The sequence below is a fragment of the Neolamprologus multifasciatus genome, chromosome 7, assembly GCF_963576455.1.
Source record: "Neolamprologus multifasciatus chromosome 7, fNeoMul1.2, whole genome shotgun sequence".
Classification (NCBI taxonomy): Eukaryota; Metazoa; Chordata; class Actinopteri; order Cichliformes; family Cichlidae; genus Neolamprologus; species Neolamprologus multifasciatus.
Window position 1 is genome coordinate 55,325,015 of NC_140445.1, and position 25,486 is coordinate 55,350,500.

At 39.0% G+C, this 25,486-nt stretch overlaps 2 protein-coding genes across 5 annotated transcripts in view; both read left to right on the forward strand.

Annotated features, from left to right (window-relative positions):
• malt3 (MALT paracaspase 3) overlaps window positions 1-24,060 on the forward strand; it is a 49,520-nt gene extending 25,460 nt beyond the window's left edge. Inside the window, exon 15 of the mRNA XM_085169297.1 lies at window positions 1-24,060. This exon is cut by the window's left edge and continues 18,727 nt beyond it. The gene's annotated coding sequence lies outside the window, so the exon portion shown is untranslated.
• LOC146515539 (FERM domain-containing protein 5) overlaps window positions 1-25,486 on the forward strand; it is a 66,541-nt gene that overhangs the window by 15,159 nt on the left and 25,896 nt on the right. The gene's annotated exons all lie outside the window — the stretch shown is intronic.

Genomic DNA, 25,486 nt, shown 5'->3' on the forward strand with positions numbered 1-25,486 from the left:
AAGAGTAAACTCAACAGAAGAGATGGCCTCGGCACCCCCCAGCCCACACGGTGCCTCAAGCACAATGCAAAGGCCATGAATCATGAAAAACATCTGCAACTATCAATATCCAACCTGTCGGTGCCCTGAGCACAAGCGCTCTGGGAAAATTCACTCATATATCTTGGATTGATTGAATTGTTCATACTATGCTGGTGTTTGATTCTCTTTCAAGATAAATGTATCTAGAAAATGTTTACCAGGTTACATAACACGTAGCCTATGGCCTCTTTCTCTGATGAATGACACAAAGCGGGTGCACATGCTGCAGGGATGATTGTGACATAATATGAACAGCACGATTGTGATCTAAAGAAACAAGCTGCAAATAAGAAACGCCAAGTGGAGTTACAAGTCCAGCAAAATGGAAAATGTTCAGGCGGTGTTGGAAACAAGCTGAAAATATTTACTACACTCAACCTGCTGCTAATCGCGAGTCTTTTGTTGCTTAGTTTAATTGCTGCACTTTTATGTTTACTTTACTTGAGTTACAGTGGAGTTTGGTCGTTCAGACATTTACAAGAATAGATACAAGTTATTTTAAACTGGCAAAGCTAATGCTTTTCCGTAGGTACTGTAAACAGACGGAGAGCCGCTGAAAACAGGAGTCAAAGCCCTTGTGTGTGTCAGAGCTTTTGGACACCAGAGTTCAGTCGATTGTTGTACACACACTCAGTAGTTAGATCTTTTGTAACACTGCGATGAAATGATATTTCTGTAACGAAGACTGCTTCTGATACATCTTGTTTTATTATCATCACACAGCTGTTTTACAAGCATTGTGGCATCACCCCTAGACCTGACTAGTAGTACTGAGGTTTATTTATTTCATTGCTTGCACCTTCTCTCTTTCTCTTCTTGAACAGGAGGGAGTCAGATTTCCCTCCTGAATGAATTGCTGAGTTTAGCTGGCTCAATGACCACTGCTCTAACTACCACCTCCTTTGGGCTTTCCTGAAAGGCTTCTCTATACTATGCTAGGCTTTAACTGGCCTCTATAATTAATGAGGGTAACTAACTGTGGTAGGAGTGCTTTATAGAAAGCCCCTAGGTAGAAGTCTCCTTCAGGACATCCTATTACGACCCCTTTCCTGTTGTTTCTGGCTTGGTAATGTTTGTTGTGTAGTCACAATTAAGGCTAAGGAGTGAGGTAGCCTGTAGGAAAGACAGCTGTACAATGAAGCTTTGATTTTGCTCCAAGTACATTTTTCTTCATTAATATACTGGTTATTGATATTTATTCCATGATACAGTTTCCATCCCTCAATCACTAATCTGTATTATCGGTGACACTTTATAAAAAGTTTCTGTCCTTGCTCTTTTTGAGATTTTATTATTAAAAAAACAGTAGAACGTGTTTAAAAGTTACCATTTCAGCCACCAGGGACTGCATGTAATAGACAATGTGGTTTCTTTCTTGTTATTTTGCATTAATTACGTAATTGCCTCAGTAGACTGTGCCATAAAGTTGCGAGTGGCTGAATAATAGATGAAGGATATGAATTATGTATTGGGCACTGAATGCTGAGGATGTTGCATATTAAGATATCACTGCATTTTAGTAGGAAAGAGCGCTGGCTGCATTAATAAAACTAAATTAGTGTCACTTTGCCATAACCAAGGCTGATTACTGCTAATTGAGCAGAAATCAGCATATTGCCTATCTGTAACATTGAACTGACTTGTAACCTTTTAGTGTGGTGTCAACTCAGTGGTAGTGTTTGAGTCTTTGCCAAGACGTTGTCCTTCTGTGAATGGTGCAGCAATTACCACCCAGCTGTCAGGCCCTGTTGACTCTGTGAATGTTGGCCAGACTCTGCAGTCAATATTTCACTGCCCATTTCATTCAGTGCAAACATCACCTTGGTTTAATGCAAGTGTTTTCATTGTCATGGAAAGTGCTCACTATCTACACAAATAAGTATTTCTTTATGTTCGGTGTTGCTTGCTCATATTCTTTGTGCCGCTTGCTTCTTTCCTGTTTTTAGTTTTTGCGGACTTTGGGGTCAGTTTTTACCTCAGTATTTGTCTATTGCCACCGTGCATTTTAGAAACTGGAGGCAGGCTTTTTATTGGCTGTTATGCCACTCAGTGGAGTTGCCCTGTAGCATCCAGCTGATTTTCCTCTGGCTGCTTCTGGCAGGATCTTCTAATGAGACCAAGTGCACACGCTCTTCAGCTCTGACTGACTGTAACTACAGTGCTCCTCTGCCCTGTAATAGCCAAGCCAATATGAAGATCATGCTGTTAAGAAAGCTGCTTGATTTAATATATTTTCATAAAGGCTGAGCAGGGCCTTTTCTGTGGTAGTGGTAGCCAAAGCCCATTTGTCTTTTTTTCTAATCATTTGAATCATCCAGCATGCACAATTTTTCACAAACAAAGTTAATATGCTAATAATGCTAATGCTATAGGATCATTATCAAGGGTATCATAAAAAGAAGATGGGTGAAATATGAGCAGGTGATCTTTGGATATATATTAGAATCTCTGTTTACTGGTGCATGTGTTGCTAAGCAAATCAAATTCCCGATTTCTCAATTTGTGTGAAGTCGTAATTCAGCGCACGACTTCAATTCTATGCAGATGGCACAAAATCACAACTTCACTAATGTCATATCAGGGTAATTACATTATTGTACAGATAAACTTGAGTTTGCCTCTGAGCAAGTTTGATGACTGTGGGAAGGACATCTCCTCTGATAGATGCAGGTTCTGCCTCGCCGGGATAAGAAATTAAGTCTCTTTGTTAATTCTCTCGCGTTGTGACTCAAAGTGTTACACTTTAATCATTTTATTTACACCATGTGTGTATAAAAACATTAGATGGAAACTTGGTAGTCTATCAATTCTGGTTAAAACTGTTTAGCAACCATAAAATCATTGCTGAAAGGGTGTCTTCAGTTTCTTTAATGCATTTGCATTAGATATCCTTCTCCAGCTTGGCTCAGTTGCCTGCTGGGCCACATGACTCATATAGAAGAATAACATTACATTTTTAATGTGATCAGCGCTAAGTCTTGTAATAAATAAAGGTGGATAAAGCTTTCTGGACTTTACACTGACATATTGAGACCTGTGTGAGAGAATCAGATTATTTGGTGATGGGAAAATATAATAACTAGTCTTACTATGGAGAATACTGAATCAAATGACTGATTCAGTGATTTGCAGTGACGTGCTCACACATTTAAACAGAAGCACTGCTTCTTCTTAGACCATGAGTTCTTTATGAATTCTGTATTGTTTCAACAACAGTTTACACTTGTACATTTTTTTACACCTTTAAATAGTCTGCTCCTTTTCTCTAAGAACCTGGCCTGCTAATTATCTCGCAACATATCATTTACTATTCAAAAATAGGACTCCCTGCAAGACTCCTTACTACCTACAATGCTGGTTATAATTTCCTCTGAGGCTTTTTTGACCCAGGTATGCTTGGCAGTAAAACATACTGCACATTGCATTTGTCTCTCAGGACAGTGGTTGGCATATTGCACTGTGGTGACAGATATTAGTGGTATCGATTGGGCAATGGTAATCCTTTTTAATTTTAAACATGACTATTAAGAACTATTGCAGGCCTGTGTTGAAGGTTAACAAGCCAGTCAAGAAGACTGTGCAGGCTCTTTAACCGGCTCGGTACACCATGATCTTGCAGCTAATACTGTATTGAATCTGGCAGTAATACACTGTATTGCACCAACCAGTGAATCATTAGTATATAAATGCTCGGAGACCTACATAATTGGGAAGATGACAGATGGAGGAAAATGAAGGCCAATGCTAAAGTGCTTTGTAAATCTTGTCAGTGTTGCTATGCCGAGTGTGGGCGCTGAAGGTCGTTTGTCAAGGTTATGGCCTGATGAGTCACCGTGGGGAGGCAGTAAGCGAAAGGGAGTGGGGGCACAGCAAACTGCCATGCCAACAAGATAATATTATTTAAGCACAGTCAGAAATCCTTCAGGATGTCATCACCAAAGAAAGCCAGATGGATGTCTCACTTCTCGTAGAGAATGGAGTCACAGCCAGGCACCAGGAATACAATACACAAAGAATCACATGTGAGCGATATTAGAAGCTAGTTTCTATTATTCGGCTGTCTTCCATATATGTGATAGATGATAAGGCCACATCCAATATTAATTCACATGCAGTCAGTAAATTTCTGCTTTAAAGTTGCAGCTGTGCAGGTTTTAATGCAGGTTTTCTAGCTGTTTCTGCCTCCATCTGCACTTCTGCGCACGGTCCCTTATGTTTAGATCACGGCCCACTCTTCAGGTTTATTTCTCTGTGACCCTGTTCTCATATCCAGTAGTGGGTTATTTCTCTCAATCAAGATGTTTTATGTAACTGCTACCCTGAGAGGATTATAGAAAAACACGCTGCTTTTAGATTTCAGTCCAACGAGCTGTGAAGATGTGGCCCTACTTTCTGTCGCATGACGAATGTGAATAATAATTCTTCTGGTGTAAAATGTGGTCCATTTAATGTTTCAGGCTCATTCGCGATATCCTTAAACATATCTTTACCTGCTTCCTTGATCTTTTGTATTTGCACAGACAGTTCAGTTGAAACTGAGCAGTGCTGTATTGTAATTGCTGTATTATTAATATTATTCTTTCCATCTTTGGTGTTTCTGGAGTGGCAGCCAAGGGGAAAGGAATTACATTTTCTCGTCCTTCGAGTTCTTCGAGGCTGTGCAACTTGATCACCATGGCAACTGCTCATTTCGTCATTGCTTCCCAGGTGTGCTGTGTAGTGTTTGCCCAAAACTATCTCTGCACACAAATATGTCACACTTCCTGTTGCATTTCCTCACTCGCCTCCTCTCTTTATCGTGACAGAGCTTCGCGTTACGACAGTCATGATAAGGCTTAGCTTTTCCCTGCTATATTCCCACCACATTACCCGGTTTGTGAGCCAAAATTTCAGTTTAGCTGTGCTCTTTCATTCCTTTATGTCCAAAATTGGCATACTAGTAAAGACTGGAGAGTGACAGCAGTTGGCAGGGCGTCAAAGCGAACAATGCATCAGCCAGATGAATATCTGCTTGTTCTGGTACAGTAATTAGAGCCTGAAGGGTGCAGCATTAGCACATTCTGCTAATCCAGCCCCAATGCTCCAGTGGGCTCAGCGCTAGGAGAGTAGGACTGAATCCCAGTGGAGCAGATTGATGACGTAATGTGTAGGGAAGGCTGAAAGGGGGCCCGAATCATTAAAAGGGCTGATTACATGGTAGTAATGAGATCAGCGTTTTGGACTAATGGCTGGTGGGTTTGCAAAAGATCCAGTTCTCTCTGGGTGTCTAAAGTACGGTTTAGGGAACTATTTTGTTATAGAAGGCTTTTTTCAAGTGAATCTCATTCAAGGTTATGGATCTCTTTAGGGAGTTTGTTACCCTCCATGCACTGTGTTATGACATTGCCCCGATCACAGGACATAATCCATGTCATCACTGGATATAAACCAGTCACCTATTGCTTGGGTTACATTTATAACCCATACATACCCTGTATACAACTCATACAGCCTGAGATTGGTTGGGGTTTGGTTCCTTGTTCAGGGACGGTACAAAGAATCAAAAGGGCCAGACTTAGAAATAATTGCGACCTTCTCTTTCCTCTCAGGAATAGCTACTGCTTATGTCTTTTTATGAAGGACAGATTTTTTCCTCATGAAATGTTACCCTAATTTATCACCATCATTCAACCAGCCATACAATGATGGCTGCCTAATGTTTGGGTGTGTGTGTGTGTGTGTGCGTGTATGTTTTGGATTGCTCGTCTAACTGAATATCCACTGAACCAAACCTACACATGCATGACCTGCGTCCCTCTGGCATTCCCCGACTCCGGTGTAATCATACATGTTTGTGTTTTGTTTCTTTCTTTGACTCCTGTTGCACAGAAATGTGTTTCATGAACGATACATCAGCGTTTCTCTCTTCTTCTTGACATTTAATTTAAAACCCTTGGTAAAGAATAATCACATACACCCACATTTATTCCAGAAAGGGAATTATAGTTGGATTACAAGTATTTATTAATTAGGAAAAACCTTAAAAAAAAAGAGGCAAGAGCCTTGTTTGGTATGATTAAAACCGCTTAAGTGGCTCTGTTGTTTCAGCTGAACTAAAATAATTTCAATATATTTCCTTTTATAAAATTCCATCTTATATTCCTTTAGTTAAAAAAACATCACAGGATTGAATGTGCCAAAGTGTTTCAATTTTCCTGTACATATTCTTTGTTTTTCATTCATGTATCTTTTTTAATGCAGTAAACCTTTTTCTGCCATTGCTAGTCTTTTTCATTTGCTTGTTATGTAGCCTGGATCATGCTAGAGTCATAAATTTAGGTATGCTGACACATCTACCTGCACATTTCCAGTTGTAGTTTTACTTTGCTGACTAAGGAGATCTTCGTCTTATTGTTGATGAGGTTTTCATTTTAGAATAGCTCATCCATCTAGAGCAGAAGAGTAGCAGCAGCAGAGTGGGAGAAAGCGTGTGCCCTTTCCTGCCTGCTTCTTGTTGCTTTATTCTGAAATGATCGCTGTCCGCCTCGGTCACCACATCATATAGGGGTTTTTCCAGTTATAGTATGTGGTATACATTCATATTTAGCCTTTTGGAAGATATATAGCTGAGATTCCTGCCCAGTAATTTTGTGGACAGATTGAATTTTTAGCTTCTCTGGCTCACGTTGCAATTTTCTGTTGATGGCACTTGCTAATTAGTTTTCTAACCGTCTTCCTGTGGGATTTGAGGGAAATGTTTATGCATGTAAGAACACAACAAATGCATCGCAGGTTCACACTGAAGATGAGAAGACAAATTGCTCTCATTTAACTTGTGGAAGTGAACTCGTTTTATGTTTGCAGCACTTTTATCAAGTGGCAAGTGTAGGAAAGACATCTGTCTCCAAGGCTTTTTTGAATCTTTTTTTCTTCTATTTTATGAGACCCAGTGGGGGGGCTGCACGCTGCCTACAGCATTACTTCATTGCACCTAGAGTTGCATGACTGAGTAGATGCTGGAAAGACAGAGGGGGGAAAGCCTACAGCAAAGAGCGCAGCCTCCCATGCCGCCTTGGTTCCAGTTACACCGGACCACATGCCATCCTGTGCAGATGAGCCGCGCCATTCTAGCTTCCCCGGAGCAAACAAAGGCCCTTTTCAGGACGGTCCCTACTGTGATCATGCAGAGCAGAAGCAATCTGTTCCTCTTCGCTGCTCACTGTGAAGTGGCCCAGCCTTTGTTTTGCACAAGCGGCCAGACCGGTTCTACTTTTTTGATTCATTTATTTATTTTTTCTTCTTGGACCTGTCTGTCTTGAAAAGGGCACTGAAGCAGTGATGAACCATCACCTCAACTGTCTGTGGCGGTGTGGAGACTCATGGTTTTTGACCTTTAAAGAAAACCATAAATCACAAAAACTATAGTAGGATAATTGGAGAAAAGAAATGCTGTGTAGCTGTTGTAAATTGAGTACTTTTTAAATGCATTTCATATAGAATTTACTGAGCCGCATATCATTTTCTAGCAGTGGATACTGACATCTAAATCCTGAAGTTTTTTAGTGATATGGATTCTCTTTGTGAGAAAGTGGAATAGAAGCTGAAGGAACTTTACTAATATTTGAGTGACTCTCTTAAACCCATGGTCCTTTTAATGGTTTAGGATGCTCCAGGGCCAGAGTGCTTTTTTGTTTAACTGACAAAATCCAAAGTGGGCAGGCAGGACCAGCATGCACCTGCACTCCAACCAGCCCTCCAGGGCAATGTCATCTCTCCACTGTGTCAGTCAGCAGACTCCTGCATCTTTTTACCTGCAGCATCAATCCACTAACCTCATTCAGTCACGATCAAGCTTTTCAAAAAGCTTTGACCTGCAACAAAAAAAGGCTTTGAGCCCTGAAAACACAACAGAAAAGCTGCCAGGAAACTTTTTGTTTGCAGGTTCATGATGAAAAAGTATCATTTTCATTAGCAAGGCAAAGGAAAAGTTATAGTGTTGTGATGTTTAAATATCATTGGTTTCGAGCCTTCGTTAAAAAAATTAATAGCTGGATAAAACGTATGTTCTATGGATTGATCAATAAGAAAAACTTTCTCCTTGTCAATTTGCAAAAAATTAATGTCTCAGACTGAAAATTGTACATGACATTATCTTTTATCATTTCTTTGTAGCACTTTTCATGAGACAGGTTAGCATGACAACAAAACAGCAAAAAAACCCAACCCAGCAATCTGTGAAATCTGCTGTTTTGCTCATACTATCTTAGTAGGAGTTGGATATACAAAAGGGGAATACAAGAGTCTCTCTATTTTTGGCCTTACTGACATCACATTTTTTCCACTGTGGGGAAGAGTCTCATTATACCCAGTAGAATGCATTAATTCAGCTTTTCATTGATGTTTAATGATTTCCGTGCTCAGAAAAGAGTGAAGGAAGGCAGCAGAGTTATTTGTGCTTCATGTTTCTCCTTCCATAAATCGCTGTTAGATATGTAATGTTCTCTGAGAGTATATGCTTTCAAAATGCCTTAATACTTATGCAAAGTTTCATAGACCAGTGATCTAAAAACAAATCTAAAAAAACCCTCAAAACTAATCCTTATTTAATGCCCTTAAACAACATTTTGTTAAAAATCTGCTTTCTGTAGTAATGATTCAGTATATTAAAGCAACACGAAAATGCAGTGTGGGTCAGTTTTTAAGTGCAAGCAGCAGTCCTGTATGCTGCACAGTGTATCTGGAAGTTGTGTTCTTCAGTTTTCCAAATCGCCTTAAAAAGCATTTGGCTGCATGCACGCTGCATCTTTAGAGGCTCACTGGGCTGAGCCAAACTAGCATGACAGCACTTGGAGGGTGACAGAAGCTGAATTGAGAATGTCTGCTTTTTCTGCCAGCGTGATTACTACAGATATATGCGCTCCTCAGAGCAACAACAACATGCTGAAGGTATTGTTTCACTATTTATTTTTGTAATTTATATTTAATATTTTTGTATTTTTTGTAAAATTCTGAGCATTATTGCAGTAAACAAAGTGAGGAAGCTTAAGATGAGGATACTTTTGAACAAAAAGCAGCTTAAGAGGTTAGTAGAGCACAGCTGTCTCTGTGCCAGCAACAGCTGTGGCTGGAGGCATTATATTTTTGGGCTGTCCCTCTTATCATATTTTTCATTTTACTGAACTCCTTTTGTGCTATTTATTTTGTACCTGTTTTAGCTATTTTGTTTTATGATATTCAATTTATTTGTATTGAGGAAGGAATATAAATGAATGTTGTTTTTTTTATGCTTTTGGCTGCTGTGATGAAGTATATCTTAATCTTTATTCTTGTGAAAGTGATATCTCATGAATACTGTAAGGCGGGGGTGTATAACATAAGGCCCAGGGGCCACAATTGGGCAGGCAAAGACTGCAATCTGGCCCATTGGATGGCTTTGGAAAATGTAGGGGAAGAAATAAACGTTGGACTACAGCAGCATTTCTTTGTCATGTAGAAAAAGTGAGACATACTGTTTTGATTGAATGTGTAGTTAAATTTCTGCAGTGACAGAAAGGGGCGTTTCATTAGTCCAGCCCACATAAGCTCAGAGTGGGCTGTATGTTGCCTGCATTTTAAAATGAGTTTGACATCCATTTACTTGGGAAAAAGAAATCTCAGATGAACAACAATTACACTGTATCATTATTTATTTAAGGTATCTAATCCAAAATGCATAATATGTGTGTGAAAAATTAGATACACCCTTTCTATAGGAATCAGGAGGATAAGTAGTAACAAGTTGCTGCTAATCAAATCCATTAGCATTATTCACAAGTAGTAAACATTGCGGACAGCTGCCAGTATTCCCAGGAGTGGAAATCCAAGCAGGTCAGACTGTGTAATGCTCAGAGAACCAAGCACTACATCTCAGACTCCAAAGGTCTCGGCTAGTATGTTAAATTTTAAAATTCATGACAACACAATTAGTAAAAGACTGAACAAGTATGGCTTATTTATTAGGTTTGATAGGAGAAAATGTCCTCTCTCTAAAAGGAAAATGGCAGCAGATGCAAAGTTGCACCTGAACAGCACCAAGTTTGTTGTAAACTAAACACAGCATATTAGCACAAACACCTCATACCAACTGTCAGGCCACGGTTGTGGAAGGGTGATGATTGGTATTGATCTATGGCCGCTGGGCACCTTCCTGTCATTGAGTCGACCATGAAGTCGTTTTCATACCAAAGTGTTGTAGAGTCATACGGAAGGCCATCTGTCTGACAGCTAAAGATTGGACTGAAACTGGGTCAGGCAACTGGACTCATGCACGGGAGCAAATCTACAACAGAAAGCTGGAAAAAAGAAAAGCATCAAGGAATTGAATTGAAGGGTGTGTGCCTTTTTCGACATGGCTCTACATGATTTGAAAATAATTTACATAAAAATGTTTTTATGTTGTCCTTTTTAAATCATAGCACCTGCTTGTCTCATGATGCTTTACTTCAGTTTTTGGGTTTTTTATGTTTACTAGACTTTGTTGCTCTTTTTCACCGCAAGGTGTCAATTGGCTCTGTGATGTTGAGTTACTAATCTTTGTTTTGGATAAATCTTTAAAATTTTATTTGTTAAAGCTATTCAGAGTTGCTTCTTACTCACTTGTTTTTCCATTTGAAGTCTGGCACACTCAAATCAATACCTTATGTAAGCTGTGTGGGAGACAGCTGAAGACGAATTTGAGACTGAGGAAGACTGAGTGCTATCTTTACATTGTACGTGTCCTGCAACAAGTTGCCTACCTTCATTCAAAGGGCATGAAATAAAGAGCATGGGCCGGACTAAGAGAGGCTAAAAGAGTGCTGCTCATGGATACGGCTGTTGCTATGAGACTGTCAAAGACGTGTTTGAAGCAGGGCACCGTTGTGATGAAAGTTAAAACATATTTGCCACCCTATGCTTTGCCTGTTATGTGCTATAATTATGTTAAGCCTTCTTCTGTGACCATGCATCTGCACACTCTCTTGTATTCAAAGGAGCAAGAATAAGAGACTGGTGCTGTAAAAGTACAGAAAGGTTCTGCTCGGCTCTTCTCCTCTCTCATCTTCACTGTCAGCTACTTTATCATCCGCTTTAAGGAACGCTAATGTCACGGGAATACCAGGGAGAGAAAAGGATTGATTTATCCATCAAGGTTTATATTAGATCCTTGAGGGCAGGGCTGCTTAGTTATGGTAAAAATCATAAACACGACTGCTTCGGTCAATACTGAACTCATGATTACTGAACACAATTACTCGTTGGCTTTTTGTACATTATGAATTTTTAAATGTAGTGGATAATTTTTAAATGTAAAATCACCTCACTTGCTGACCAAAGCCTTTTTTTTTTTCTTTTTTTTTTTTTTTTGCTATCTTGGCTCAAGCCAAATTTAAGCTGCCACATCCTTGGAGTTTCAGCAAGAAGTGAAGGCGTACTATTTTAAAGGAAAGGTCTATGCTGGATTCATAGCATGAGACAAAATGTTAGGATCATCGCACTATATGTAGTTTAGTGTGATGTTCATTTTGTCTTTCTTTGGTTTACTGGACATTATCTGTCATGGCTGTGTGGAAACATGGTTACTTGTTTTAGCAGTGAGGTTCCCCGTCTTCTATTGAAAAACGTCTTGATTGCTTACAAGCTCATTTAAACACTGCTTTGTCTTATCACATGGTGTACTGGAAGCCAGTATGAAACATTTCTAACCTTTAGCTTCTGTGGCTTTTAAGAAAATCAGCACTGTGTCTCCCCCAGGAGATCAAGCAAAGCTGCGTGGAAGTGAAAGATGGGCAGAAGAGTTCTCACAGCTGCTTTTGAAATTTCTATTTTTTGCTCCCCTCCTGGAGATTCATCCTAAGAGGCTTAATTTATATTAGCTGTACAATCAGATTGCTCTCAAAATACCAGCTTTTAATTAAGCATGCAAACTAATTATGTTCCGGGGTTCTTCATTTTCCTTGCGGTTAACCTCCGGCAAGGTTAGCCGCTGAGGCTTGTGCTGTCAAAGGCTGAGACTCTGAGACCTGAACAAGCTGAAGTCAACTTACAGAAAAGTTCTGTCCAAACAGATAACACAGACACGTGCATCAAAAGATCCCTCACAGCTAGTTGTTTTCTATGACACTTACATGACAGCAGCACGGCTTTTTGCAAATCACCTGTCAAACACGTGTAAAGGACATTCAGTGCTGTAGTTGTTGTTCTTACTCTTAATAGTTCGTATTTTCTGTCTGTAGAAAATAGTGAAAAATGCCTGTTCCCATTTGCAATGATTACTTTTTTTTTTTTTTTTTTTTTTTTTAAAGATGTCAGCTCTGCTTAAGAAAAATTCTTAATCCCAGCATGATAGGTTTACTTTCAGAGAAGACGAAAAGGAAGGACTGTGAAGGAATTTGATGGGCTTGAACCAATCATTGCCATTTTTTTCCATGGAAAATTAAAGGGTTGAACGATTGAGTCAAAGGGTAGAACAGTGGTTGGCACCGTTGTCTCACAGTGAAATGACCTTGGGTTCAAATGCAGACTGAAGCCTTTCTGTGTGGAGGTTGGATGTTCCCCCTGTTTGGCGTTATCTTTGGATACGTCAGCTTCCTCCTCAATGTATATTCAAAGATATATGTGGGCTTTGGTTAGGTTAATTGGTCGTAAAATTGGTCATTGGTGTGAATGTTTCTGTTTCTCTATTTCATCCTCGCAGACTGGCAGCCTGTCCAGAGTGTACCCCATCTCTTGCCCTGTTGCAGCATGGATAGGCTTCAGCACTCCCATGATTGTGACTTTGATTTTTGTTTGCAAAATGTCAGTGTTGATTATTAAACGGTTTCAGTTCTATTTTATTTTTAAGAGAGATTAAGACTTTTCACTACAAACTACATACTTCGATTTTCAAGTGTTGGTTGGGCCAATTTATTGAAGTTGGCATTCGTAAAGCTAAAAAGTTAAAATTTAACAACTAAAGAAAAGATGGGAGAAACACCCTTCAGCCGTGTGATGAGCATTGACTCCACCAGAAGAAGTCACTCTGCACCTTCTTTGTTAGGAGCACATGAGTTTGAAGTGCCACAAACACAACTGTGGAGGCCTTGAGTGCCAAATTCAATAAAAACATAATTAAATGATATTGAATTAATGTATTAAATAATTCAATGTGTCATTATGTAAAGAACCCACAGCAGACCCGATGACATTCTTATGCTTTTCAACATCGTTTATTCACACACACTTTTGCACACGGTTGCTGTTACAAATACACTCTGTCGGCTGCAGCTTCGCAGGTGCCAGCCACACACATCAACAACAACAACATTAAACAGTCAGACTTTTAAGCACGATTGCAATCCGGTCGTTAAGTCTGACGTCACTAGCCGTGTCTGGGCCTAAACTCCGCTGCAGGTCCATATATCAAACGATCACTATGGCATTACTGAGAGCTGAAAAACTGTCTAAAGTCTTTCATCTTTAATAAAATGATCAGCGTTCTGCTTTACCAGGTGTAACAATTGAGTTTAACATCCAGGCATCCATGAAAACGGAATTTATGACATATAGAGTTAGAGTTAGAAGTTAGCAGGAAGTTAGCTCGCTAGCTTCTATCTAAATACAATATAGCATGTCCTGACTGCGGGGTTTTGGAAACAAATTAAAATGTACAGCTCTGTTATCACTTCCAAAGTAAATGAAGACAGAAAACTAAACAGCAGTGACGTTTGTAGGGTTACTGAAGTTTGGTTAGCTGGTATATAATGATGTGCTACGTGACCGCAAGCGACACAGCTATGTTAGCATAATATAAACAAGCTAACTTTTTTCCACTCGATAAAAGTTAATGTGAGTGTTCTCGGTGGTCAGGAACAAATGTAATCGCATGGCAAGATGCTGTAAAAGGACCAAACTTCAGCCAGGAGAACAACTGAGATAATCCATCCACAATACGAGGTTAGTCATTCATATACTGCTGCATGGGCTGGGCTGTAGTTACATCCTAAGGTTTTAAAAACTGAGCTTAAATAAATGATTAGCGGTAATAAAAGCCGAGGGAGGTCAACAGTGATCCTTGACTGTTTTAGGAGCTTTTTGAGATTAAATAGAAGAAAATACAAAACATTAAACACGGTGGTAAATCTGTTTGGCCAAAATATCGGCCAATATATTGGACCAGTTAAATAATCAAATATCAGTATTGCTATTGGTCTTAAAAGTCCCATATTGGCTGGGTTCTCTAGAGAACATTACTTTGAGGGACCATATTATTGATAATGCAGTTTTATTTATATTGATCCATTTGACGTGTACATGACCAGTGATCCAATGAATGAAGGATTTTTGTTTTCACACTTGAAGTTATGGGAGAAGAAATCAGATTTTTTGCGCAATGGATTCCTATTTGTCCAGTGTGTCCAGCTTGGGAGACTCCTCCTTGAAGCTCTATAAATGACACCACAGGAAATCTCTCAAATAGACTGTCACTATAAATCCTGGGCCTAACACTCAAAAGCACCTCTTTAAGTTGGCTCTTTAGTTGCCAAGTACAGAACACCGGGGCTGCAAGCTTCATGGCTGTCACACTACATAGTCGACCAACGTCACAGTCTAAAAGAGATTGTTCTTAATCTGTGGTAAAAGTAAGTAGAGACGTGCTGGGCTCTCATACAAACTCAGTAAGTAAATTTAATGAGTTTGAAATTTGTAAAGTCCACGATGAAAATAACCATAACAGCTGATAGGAAAGAACAGATGACATAATAGCAATAGTGTAGTATAGTGGGACTATTGCGGGTAAATCTTATGAAATGTCTCATTCACCTTTATCTTCGGTGTACCTGTTGTTTTTGCAGGACACTTTATAAGTATATCAACTGTGTAATGTCATAAAATTGTCATCACAATGGGATCGATGAAGCCTTGTGGCTGTGTTTCCTACAGGGGAAAGATTTGCTACATGTCCTTTTGGCATTTTCAATGACAGGTCAGTTTTATGACACCCCATAGAGTTCATTGGCATTGAAACGGCCCTTTTGTTTCCCAGAGAGTGAACAAGCTGTGTATGACCAAAAGATGATTTCCTAATTTTCTATATTATGGTGGAGCCTAACGTTACTTAACTTTAATGAGAGCCTGTGATATTTAGTGTAAGATTTCAGGGATAGCCTATAAACTACTCTGCTTAAACTTGAGAATCTACAGCTAGAGTGTGTTTTTACATGTCAGGTGCTCTGCAAAATCTGCGCATTAAAAAAATCATTAAATCCCAATTACAAAAGCTGTCTCTGTAATTTCTTTTCTGAACCGTTTGAATCAGTCTTCACTACAAGGTATCGACAGGAAGTTTGATGACCCACCTTTGGCCACATTTAAACTTGTCAAACTACACAGAGCAGCATTCAACAAAAACAGTGTTTCTCTGAATCATTTATTGAAAAGATTGCGCCTCCCTTGGGACTCCATTAGAGCGTTGACACACTGAGGCAGTGGTGGGTCTTTCACGCCTCTGTGCTCAGGCAGCCGGTCTCCGGGGCCAAACAGCTCTCTGCATTTTTATGGCTGGATTCACCACTGTAAAGTGATATTTCCTTGGGCTCTAGAGACAATGGTGAGGGTGAAGTGGTATCACAGAGGGTCACTCTATTAAGCACGAGACATTTTAAATAGCTCAAGGGTGGTAATTCCTTAGCATCTTTTCTCCAGTCAGCCAGCTTCTGTGCTAGTGTGGTTGAGGACTGCTCTTACACACATAGATATCTGGGTATTCGGATCTGTGCACGTTCCTGTAAGCACTACTTCTCATCCAAATTGTGTTATATTATTAAGAGCTATCTAAATTTGCCTACGTTTACTGTATTGTAGTGTTGTCTTTCTCTCTGTTCCTGTTCTGGAGCCAGAGATTCTTGTAACTCTCAAGTGGTCTTGAGAGTTTTTCTTTTGACATTGGCTGCTTTTTCACTCATTTTCAGTCCAGTCCTGATCATTTTCACAGGAGGCATTTTTGTTTGGTAAGCTACTTAATACTGACCTATGACTTATTTAAGCTTGAAGAGGCACCAAAATCAAAGGATCAACCAGTGTTGTCTATATATAACAAACAGCTTAGCAAAGAACCTATTTTAAATGGTGTCCTTAGCCTTTATATGTTACTTTGTTACTAGCAAAGTAGCACTGTTACTGTTTTTGCACCAGCAAGTTATTTCCCCAAAATGCTTGGTGTATTTTGGCATGGTGTGCTGAGTGTCCTTAAAATTTTTTTTAAAAAATAGACAAGTGATGGACAAGAGGAAAGTGTCATACAATAGTATTTTTGCAATGTGCCCTTAAATGAACGTAAGGAAATTGAACAGCTGGAGGAAAAAGAAAAGGTGCCAGGCCTAAAAAACAATCTATAGCAGATGAGCAATATCTGAAAGTCTCCTATTTCTTAAAGAAATAGGAAAAACATCAAGAAAAGACCCCACACAGAACCTGAGAGATGCATCAGGCCCTTCAGTTGATCTGTTTACTGTCCACTGAAGCTTAAGGTGTCAGCTTTTGATCCACCACACAGTACCATCTTGAAATAGTATGACTGATGGTGGCTTTTTTTTTTCTTTTTTAGCAACAAATTCCCAAAGCAGTAAATGCATACAGAGTAGATTGGCCTCCCTAGAGCCTGGACCTCATTATTGTAGCAGTGTGGGATCATCTTGACAGAGAACAGAATGAAAGGAGTCCAACATCCAAAGAAGAGCTTTGAATTCCTTCAGGCTTGCCTAAGTGAATTCAGAATGTCTTGAAGAATTACGATGGCCATGCAACAGATAGTATATTAAATGGACGTCCACTGTGATGTAGCCCATTGGTTATATAAGATCTGTTATGAACATTTCTGCCATCACTGTCTTGGTGTTTTAAAAGTGTACATGACCAGTGAGGTCGTGACCAGTAGATCTGACTGAAAAACCAAGGACACTGTATGATTGTTGACTTGTGATAGACAAGTCATAAATACTTTGACTTCACATGCAATCTATTTAATTAGATGAGTTTTGTTAAATTGTGTTTTCTTTCTTTGCTTTCCAGCAACTTAACTGTATGCTTCTATATGTCTACGTGGACATGTAAAATGACTTATATCTTACCAATATTAATATAATATAATTACCCATGTAGTGGAGTGTTAAAAATACTAAAAGAGAGAATTTTTTTTGGTCTGAAAAGTTGTTTTTGTTGATTGACAGCCACTTCCCACCATCTCTTAAAAAAACAAGTGTGACTCTCGAGCACGTATTATCATCCATCTGGATGTGACTTTATGAGCAGAGCCAGAAAAATGAAGCTTCCGCCTACTCAGAGAAAAGCTTGACTTCACTGACAAGCGTCTCCCTCTTTATACTGACTTTGATGTTTTGCCTTTTGACTTTACAGAAACAATCCTATCACTGTGCTGTTGTTGTTCTTTTGGTGGAAGATGTGCAGTTTGCTTACAATTAGGACGCCTCTTTGTATTTGAGGAAGCAGGGGAATGATATCACAAAACCACTTTTAGATGTTTTTTTTTAAAGACCTCTGTCAGTAAGAGGTGTGCTTTTTGGAATGTAAGGACACTGGATACGTTGTTTGTGGAAGTAAATATATAAGAGAGTTGTATTAATTAAGTTTCATGGACTATTTTGTATGTGATTAGTCACTCAGTGGCTGTTGTCATTGTCTTTGTGATTAGCAGTTATGCCAGAGACAATGAGTCTGTAAGCCTCAACCAGGCTTTCTGATTGCCTTTGTTGGTTTCCTCCTGAGAAAACAATGGTACCCAGCTACATTAGAAGACAGGAAAATGTTATATTGCAAAGCTTCCCATCTAGAACTTCTTCAATTATAATTTAATTCTTATTTGTTTTACTACACCTGCTGTGAAACACAACTCCATCCTAACTCCATTCTATTTTCATGCTTACTGCTTAACACCCCACCTGTCATCACCTTTCTGGTGGTTGGCTTTATGACAACATGAATGCTTTGGACAAGGTAGCGTCACATAAGACTAACTAGATGTGACACAGGAAGAGGAGTGAATCTTGGGAACTAAAATCTCTATTGATGGGGCCCTGGGGCTTGTGTGCTACTGCAGTCCAGCTGACTGTGAATCTATCTTCACAGGTATCCAAACAACACAAAGTGATAGCTCTGGATTTCTTTTTTTTGTAAACTTCTGTGTCTAAGAATTCACAGTCCGCATATGATATTAAACAAATAATAACTGTATCTGCATATCTTGAAAAATGTTGACCAAATGTTTTTACTATATCTAAACCACATTTTTAGATACTCATGGTGTTTGTGAAGTATTACACACTGGTTTAAATCCCATTATGTCACCGAGACAATACTTTTGACAGTTGTGCTGTTGTAGTTCTATTCAGTACTTTTAGTTCTTTTATGAAGTCTTTGACACAGTTGGGTGCAGCATTCAAGACTTGAACTTGAACCAACTTATTGTTGGTCTTAAAGGCACAGCTCCTTAGCCCCTCTTTGGTGTGGTGTACCTCAAGGCTCCATCTTGGGTTATTGTGTGGGTTTTTTTTTTTTTTGTTATTTATGTTTCCTTATTGATTTTCATGAAGTAGAATATTCCCTTTCATGTTATGTTGATGACATTCAAATTTACTTTATTTCCCATTAAATACATTCCTATTTGGATGCTTCAATCAAACTGCAGCCTGTGTTTGACTGTTTAACTAAATAAGATTGGTTAACACACAATTTTCTTACCCTTAATAAAAACAAGACTGAAAATATTGTGTCTGGAAATCACACCCGTCTAAATGGGTTAACTGATACCCTTGGCCCTCTTACTTATTATTTTTCCTCCAATGTTAGAAATCTTGGATTGTTTTTAGAAAGTCCTTTTAAATTAGAGAAACAAGTGACCACAGTTGTTAAGACCAATTTTTAACCCTCAGGCATAAAAAGTAGATGGGTGGTTGAATTTAGTGATTTTCATACATTAGGATTCATACAATAGGTGCTGCTATTAAAAATCTAGGATGAGTTTGAATATCAGTGACCTCGACCTCAAAGTCAAAGTCAGAGGTCAACTTTTCTGAAAATCGCCGATGTGATAACATAGGTGCATGTAGTAGGAGGCTGAGGTGTAGCCAGTATTTTTATCATCTACAGGAAATTGCCAAATTAAAATCCTATCTTTAGACTTTGAAAATATAATTCATGCTTCCATGATCAAAAAACTAAAAATGATACTAATTTGTCATTATTAGTGATGTGGTCACTTTGTGGTTCAAAAGATTCTTTTCAATTTGTTTCCGAGCACCTAATTATGCTAAACTCCAGGAATTCTGGTACACATAACACAAGTCTGCTGACATAAAACAGTCCACTTAAATGATACACAAGCTTCTTTGTTTTATCTTTTATAGAATCTCCAATATTTTCACCATTTGATGGTAATTCTGGTGCATTCTGTCAAATGCACATGTGCAAACGGGCCGTTCCCTTTTGATGTTTTCTCCTGTGCCTTCAGATTCAATCAGCCCACTTGACAAAAATAGAAGAGGCGGCTGGGAAATATCCCTCTGCGGTGGTAACAGAAAAAGACCAAGAATTCAGAAGGGAAATTGCAGTTTGACAGTAAAAAGATATGGCATCTGAGTGAACCCAGAAGTCCCTATTTTCTTCATGCTCTCTGTCTTGTGTGGTCTTGCTTTTCATTAAGGATCTGACAGTAGCGGTGTTATCACAGTAGATACAAATGCTTTCAGCAGCTGTTTTGTTTGTGTCAGCAGATTGTTTTAGTAGGAGCAGAGAAGCAGTTTTGCAAGACAACTCTTGAAAAAGAGAAAAAGGGAGAGAGTCATGAAATCTATAAAATGTGTGCACTGCCAAAGAAAGGGGGTAAACTTAATTAGCATGTGCTGCTGATAATCACACCAAAAAGAAGGTGCATGGTCATGGAATAACAGGCCTTAAGGGGGCATTCGCATATTTTTAGAGATGGCAGGCTTGAAAGAGAGTCATTGGTGAGGACGGCCTGAAAGGCTCCGGCTGCCTTTGCCTGATAGGGGGTTAGTGCTGGCAAAGAGACGGATAATGGAGCAATGATCTAGCTGCCTTATTGTTTAGAAAAAGCCCACGGCTGAGCCTGGTGCTGAGGCACACTGTAGAAGAAGCCTGGGAACAGTGACAGGTAGTAAACCGTGCAGTGCAGCTTTTAACACTTCTGACACGCTCTGGGGTACGTTCTTTTAAAGCCCAGTGTTCCTAGATGCCATCTATGGATTAAAAAGCTGACAGGCACTAAACAACTGCCCTTTTTCAAGAAATCTATAGAGCAGTACTTATGGCTACACACCCAGTGTAACGACAGATATTAGATATTAGTCAATGTGTGAATGAGTCTTCGCCAGCGGCCCAAATGGGCACGTCTGGTAAAATGTGTCATCCTGTGAGCCAGACCTAGATGTAGTTGTGATAACGCTGCATGCTGTAAGACTGCCCAGTTGTTTCATTTAGAGGTTAACATTGCATGGGAATAAATGTCAGGGCTGTGGGGTTGATGTAGTCTGAATTTGCCACACTGAGTCATTGCTCGAAAGGCTCTCTCTACAGTGGGGGAGACTGAACTGGCACATCACCACCAGAGCTGTGCAAATGCCAAAAAAAAAAAAATCAAAATAAATAAAACAGCATTGTTTTCATTATGCTAATCCCAAGCATGACACCAATTGTGCTGCTCATTCAGTTTTGGGGGTATTTGTCACACTTTTTAGTAAATGTCACGCAGTGGGGGAACAACTCCAAGATAACACGAATGTTGTAGTAACCAGGGGATGTACGAAAGAAAATAAAATGTTTGGTTTCAAATAAAGACAACATTTTTTGCTTTGCTTTCTTGCATTGTATTCTTTAAAACCTTCCCTGCACAGTGGTCTAAAGTAGCTGTACGAAGTAAAACCTGGTATCTGCAATATTCACTTGTATGTACAGCTGAGAAATGTGACAGAAAGGCCATTAGAGCAGAGCTGACAATGAAATCCATCACTGGTGGGCTGAAGGACTAATGACTCAGAAACATATTCATTTCCTTGTCCCTGCAGGCACATTTAGGCACATGCTACAAACAAATCTCCATCAAATATACTTCTAGAGACACTTCAGGTCTAGGGTGCATCCTTTTTCTCACCCAGAAAGCATGTTTGTATAACTAGTCATTAATCATACAGTATTGTTATGGATGATGTTCACTTTAAAGTAAGGACATAACCGAAGACTCTTTGCGATCTCCTTAAACAGTCTCCATCCAAACCCTTGTTTGTACGGTATAGAAAGAAAAACTCTGGTAAAGAATGAAACCAGAACTGGCTGAAGTGTCACAAAGTTACAATATATGTCCTTATACTTTATATGTTTTTCACCTTAACACAGTAAATGAATAAAAATAAGTGATTAAAGTGGTAAAAAAGTAAATGCTTTATACTTAAAAATGTAGCAATTTCTAATGTATGAGCAATACATGAATGTATGTGAGCAGCCAACCAAAACCAGCCTGTGGTGTTCTGCCAGGAGCATTTTCACGCTACATGCATTTGCATTTGACACCTTAATGGCTATCTAAGGCTTCCCTATTGTTCACAAGTCTCAAACTTTGTCTATAATTACATTTTTCCCACTTCTCCAATCCAAGAAAGTCTCTGTTAGTGAGTTTCTACATGGAATAGCCTTCATTAAGTGTAATTTGATTGACAGCTTTGATGATTTTATTCTTCATTATGTTGATTTCTTGACTTAAAAAAATAAATGCACGCTTAAATTTATAATAAACACTCCTGATGGTCTAATGCAAATTTTGATTTTCGCAGAGCATTTGTTACATTAATAATTTAATTTTTTTGAAATTTTAAAATTTGTGCATTTAACTATCATGTAATATTTTTACATATGAAAGAAGGCATTATAGATGTTGTACATCAAGCTGCCTTATATTTAGCAAAACCAGTAAGTCCAGTATTAATGCATTGTAATAGATGTATTTGTACCAAAGTGCACCTCATAGCGGGAATATTTCATAGAAAATGTTTTGTGGCTTCATTGGCCAGATCAACACTTTTGGTTAATGATGGAATACTTAGAAGGCTGGCTGTGTGTTAGTGGTAACTCACCGATGATTAACTAGAAGAAAATTTCACAAATACATAAACACCTGATTTACTGCTGCTGTGGCTAAAAATTTACCCTGTTGAGCTTGTCGTTTGCAGTTTTTCTTACTTGACTTCATTATAATTTTACTTACACTGTGATTCCTTTTTTCCTCTTATAAATACTTAATATCCCAAAGCTTTACAGCGGTTCCTTTTCTCACAAATTGGATGATGTAACTTAAGAAATACAGTCTCCCGGGCTGTTGTTGTTGACCTAAATAGTAAGCAGAATGCCAGATAGGTTGCACGTTGCAGACGTATAAAGCACTTCATCTTTTCTTTTCTTTTGTGTGACAGTGCAGCAGTGTAAGTCAGAACATTAGGAGGAGAACAGCTTCATCCAGGGTCATCTATTCAGGGTCAATTGTGAATAATTTGGGTGCAGTCTTCAGCATTGTGCTAAATACAACATTCTCTCTTATGAGATCCTCTTTCAAATGCGAACTCAACTGTCACCCATTCAGCTGCTGAGAGAGCTTTAAAAGCAATTATCCGTATCTCTCTATCCGTAGCTCCCTTTTGCTTTGCTTATTCTCCTGATTCCTCCCATTTCTGGGGCAAATCCTTGCACATTCCCATCATGTTTTGATGGCCCACTTTTCTGCTAGTGAGACTGTACTGCAAACTGTTTCCTGGGTTTTGTACAAAGACTCATTACTGTAATGCTGTATTGCATTATATTAGTGTGTGTTGCTAAACTGCTTCAAAGCTAATGCCGAACCGCTAGTAAGCAAAGAATCTGTATATTTACTTGCTGAATGAACACTCCTTCATTTCAAAGAGTCTTTTTAGTTTTTTGACCTCAGCTGTCAGTGAATTTTCACTTTTTCTAGGCTTGTAATTAGTCTTTTGTATGATTTTTACAATAGAGCACTGATTTCTTGATATTGTATATTAAATTATTGCTGGGGAAAAAGTCTGGTTGTTTCAATTCACACTGGTTGTATTTTTAATCACTTACTCATAGGAAGAACTACGAACAAATCTCCACATGTTCCCAAATTTTGGGACCTAATCTATTCCCATTATCACTCAATGTCACACACTGGCTTTGTGAGGTCCAAATTGAACTCTCGCCATTTCTTTTTTTGCACTCAGTAGATTTATAGAGAACGAACACTTTTCCTGTCCTATTCAGCTTCAAACTACTGATTAATAACTCTTTTGAATGATGAAGCTTTATTTCTAAAATCATCCTTGGATACTTTTCTTTATTTTCTGCAACTGAAGTTTAAAACGGTGTAAAATAATCAGAAATGACCTACAGCCAACAAATAATCTGCTGTTCCTTGAAGCAAAGACCTGCTAGAAGCAGACTTGATTTCAAACGTGCTGTAAGGATTTGCTTCTTACTAACTGTTAGCGGTTGTGGGTTGCCCTTTGTGCACTCCTTTCCCAGCTGAAGCGGCGGGGTCATGACTTGAACTACAGCAGGAGTCGGAATCTGTCTGAAACATTAACCAGTGCAATCCCTCAATCTGCTTGGACGAAAGAAAGCAATCTGCCTATGAAACCAAAGAAATCACCTCATGCCAAAAAGTATCTTTAAGGTTACACTTCTCAAATACACACACACACACACACACACACACACACACACACACACACACACACACACACACACACACACACACACACTAAATGGCTTTTTTTGTGTTTCCACTCCTCTCACTATAAAGTGATATAATCTTTTATTAATGGTCAGTGCTTATCTGGTGACATGGAGACCGTTTTAATGATTAATCTGAAGAGGAAGTGCCCATTGTACACCGGGAGATCTTTAGGATCTTGGAGAACCACTGTGCTGTTTTCAGTTAAAGACGTGAGAAAGATTGTATTAATCAGAACAGACCATCAGATTGGTTAGAAAGCCTGTGAGAGATCAGGACACAGTCAAAGAGAGGTTACTTTTATCCATTCACTTTCCTAACTGCTTTTAAAATTTAGGAGCCTATCCCACCTCTCATCAGGCAATAAGCAGAGTACCCTCGACAGGTTATCGGTCTACCAGAGAGCTTACAAAGCTCAAATTCTCACATTCACACCAGTGGCCAGTTTAGAATCACAGATTAACCAGACACGCATCCAGACTAGTACCAACCTTGAAATTTTAAAGTTGTTAAACAGCGTTCATTTTGAAAGTTGTCCAAAAGCCAGAATATTAAAAATGCCTGACAAAGGCCTTAAAAATTCATTAAGTAAGCAACCAGAGGGAGCAGCTCCCTAAACCACGTCTTATTATCGATAAATTCAGCATTTTCAAAACAAGACTGAGGCTGTTAAGCTAAAGCTGAGCTCTACTTTTTCCTCACCATCAAGAAACAGTATCTTTATGCAAATTCACCGAGAAAGGCTGAAGCAATGAATTGTGAGTTATTTAAATATTTTTAAATATATGTATCACACATTTGGCCACATGCAATTTTTCCTACTAAACAAATTTTTAAAATGACGTGTTCTTACTCCTCTGATTATTTCTAGATTTTTTTTTGTTTTGTTTTCAGAGTTTCAAACTGGCCGGCACGACACGATCAGGTGTCAGAGATCTCAGGGTCACACTTGCTTCCCTGGCTGTGTTGAAACTCTTTCTGCCACAGGTTTATATCAATAAAACCTTTTGTAAGTCTGCTGTGGCTCCTGTAATGGTATATTAAAATTGCAGTCAAAGCGAGGAAGTGGTTCATTAGAATTAATTAGAAATTTCAGGACATTCTTTCTCTCTTGCAATCACCTCTATCTTGTAATTAGAGAGAGTGGTGGGAGGATAATGCAGCTGTGCTGTGTAGAGGGCACCGGGGAGCAAGAGAGGAGGGAGATGCATGAGATTGCTGCTGAATACTAAACAAACTTGCTCTTTCCATGTAACAAAAGAACAGATGTCCTTTCTGACTCTTCTGTTAAAGAAGCTTTTTTTAATGTGTTTGGGTTCTTGCTGTCTGTGGTTTCCTTGAGCTTGGCTCTAGGATCCAGTAATAAAACCAAGATTTGGAATGGTCCCTAAACGCTTTAGTAATTTAGATCATTGTTGCTTTACTTGTGTGTCTGTTTAAGGACTGAAACTCTGAATTTTGAACTCTTGGGAAACCGTGTTTATCCCTAACCCCAAACGCATTTTTGGTGGCATGGATTAGCTCCAGGGCCATTGCAAATCAATATAAAGTTATTCTAAGTGATCATCTGTAGAGGAAGGCAGTGGTCACAGCCACAGTGGTCACTGATTGGGTCAACATATA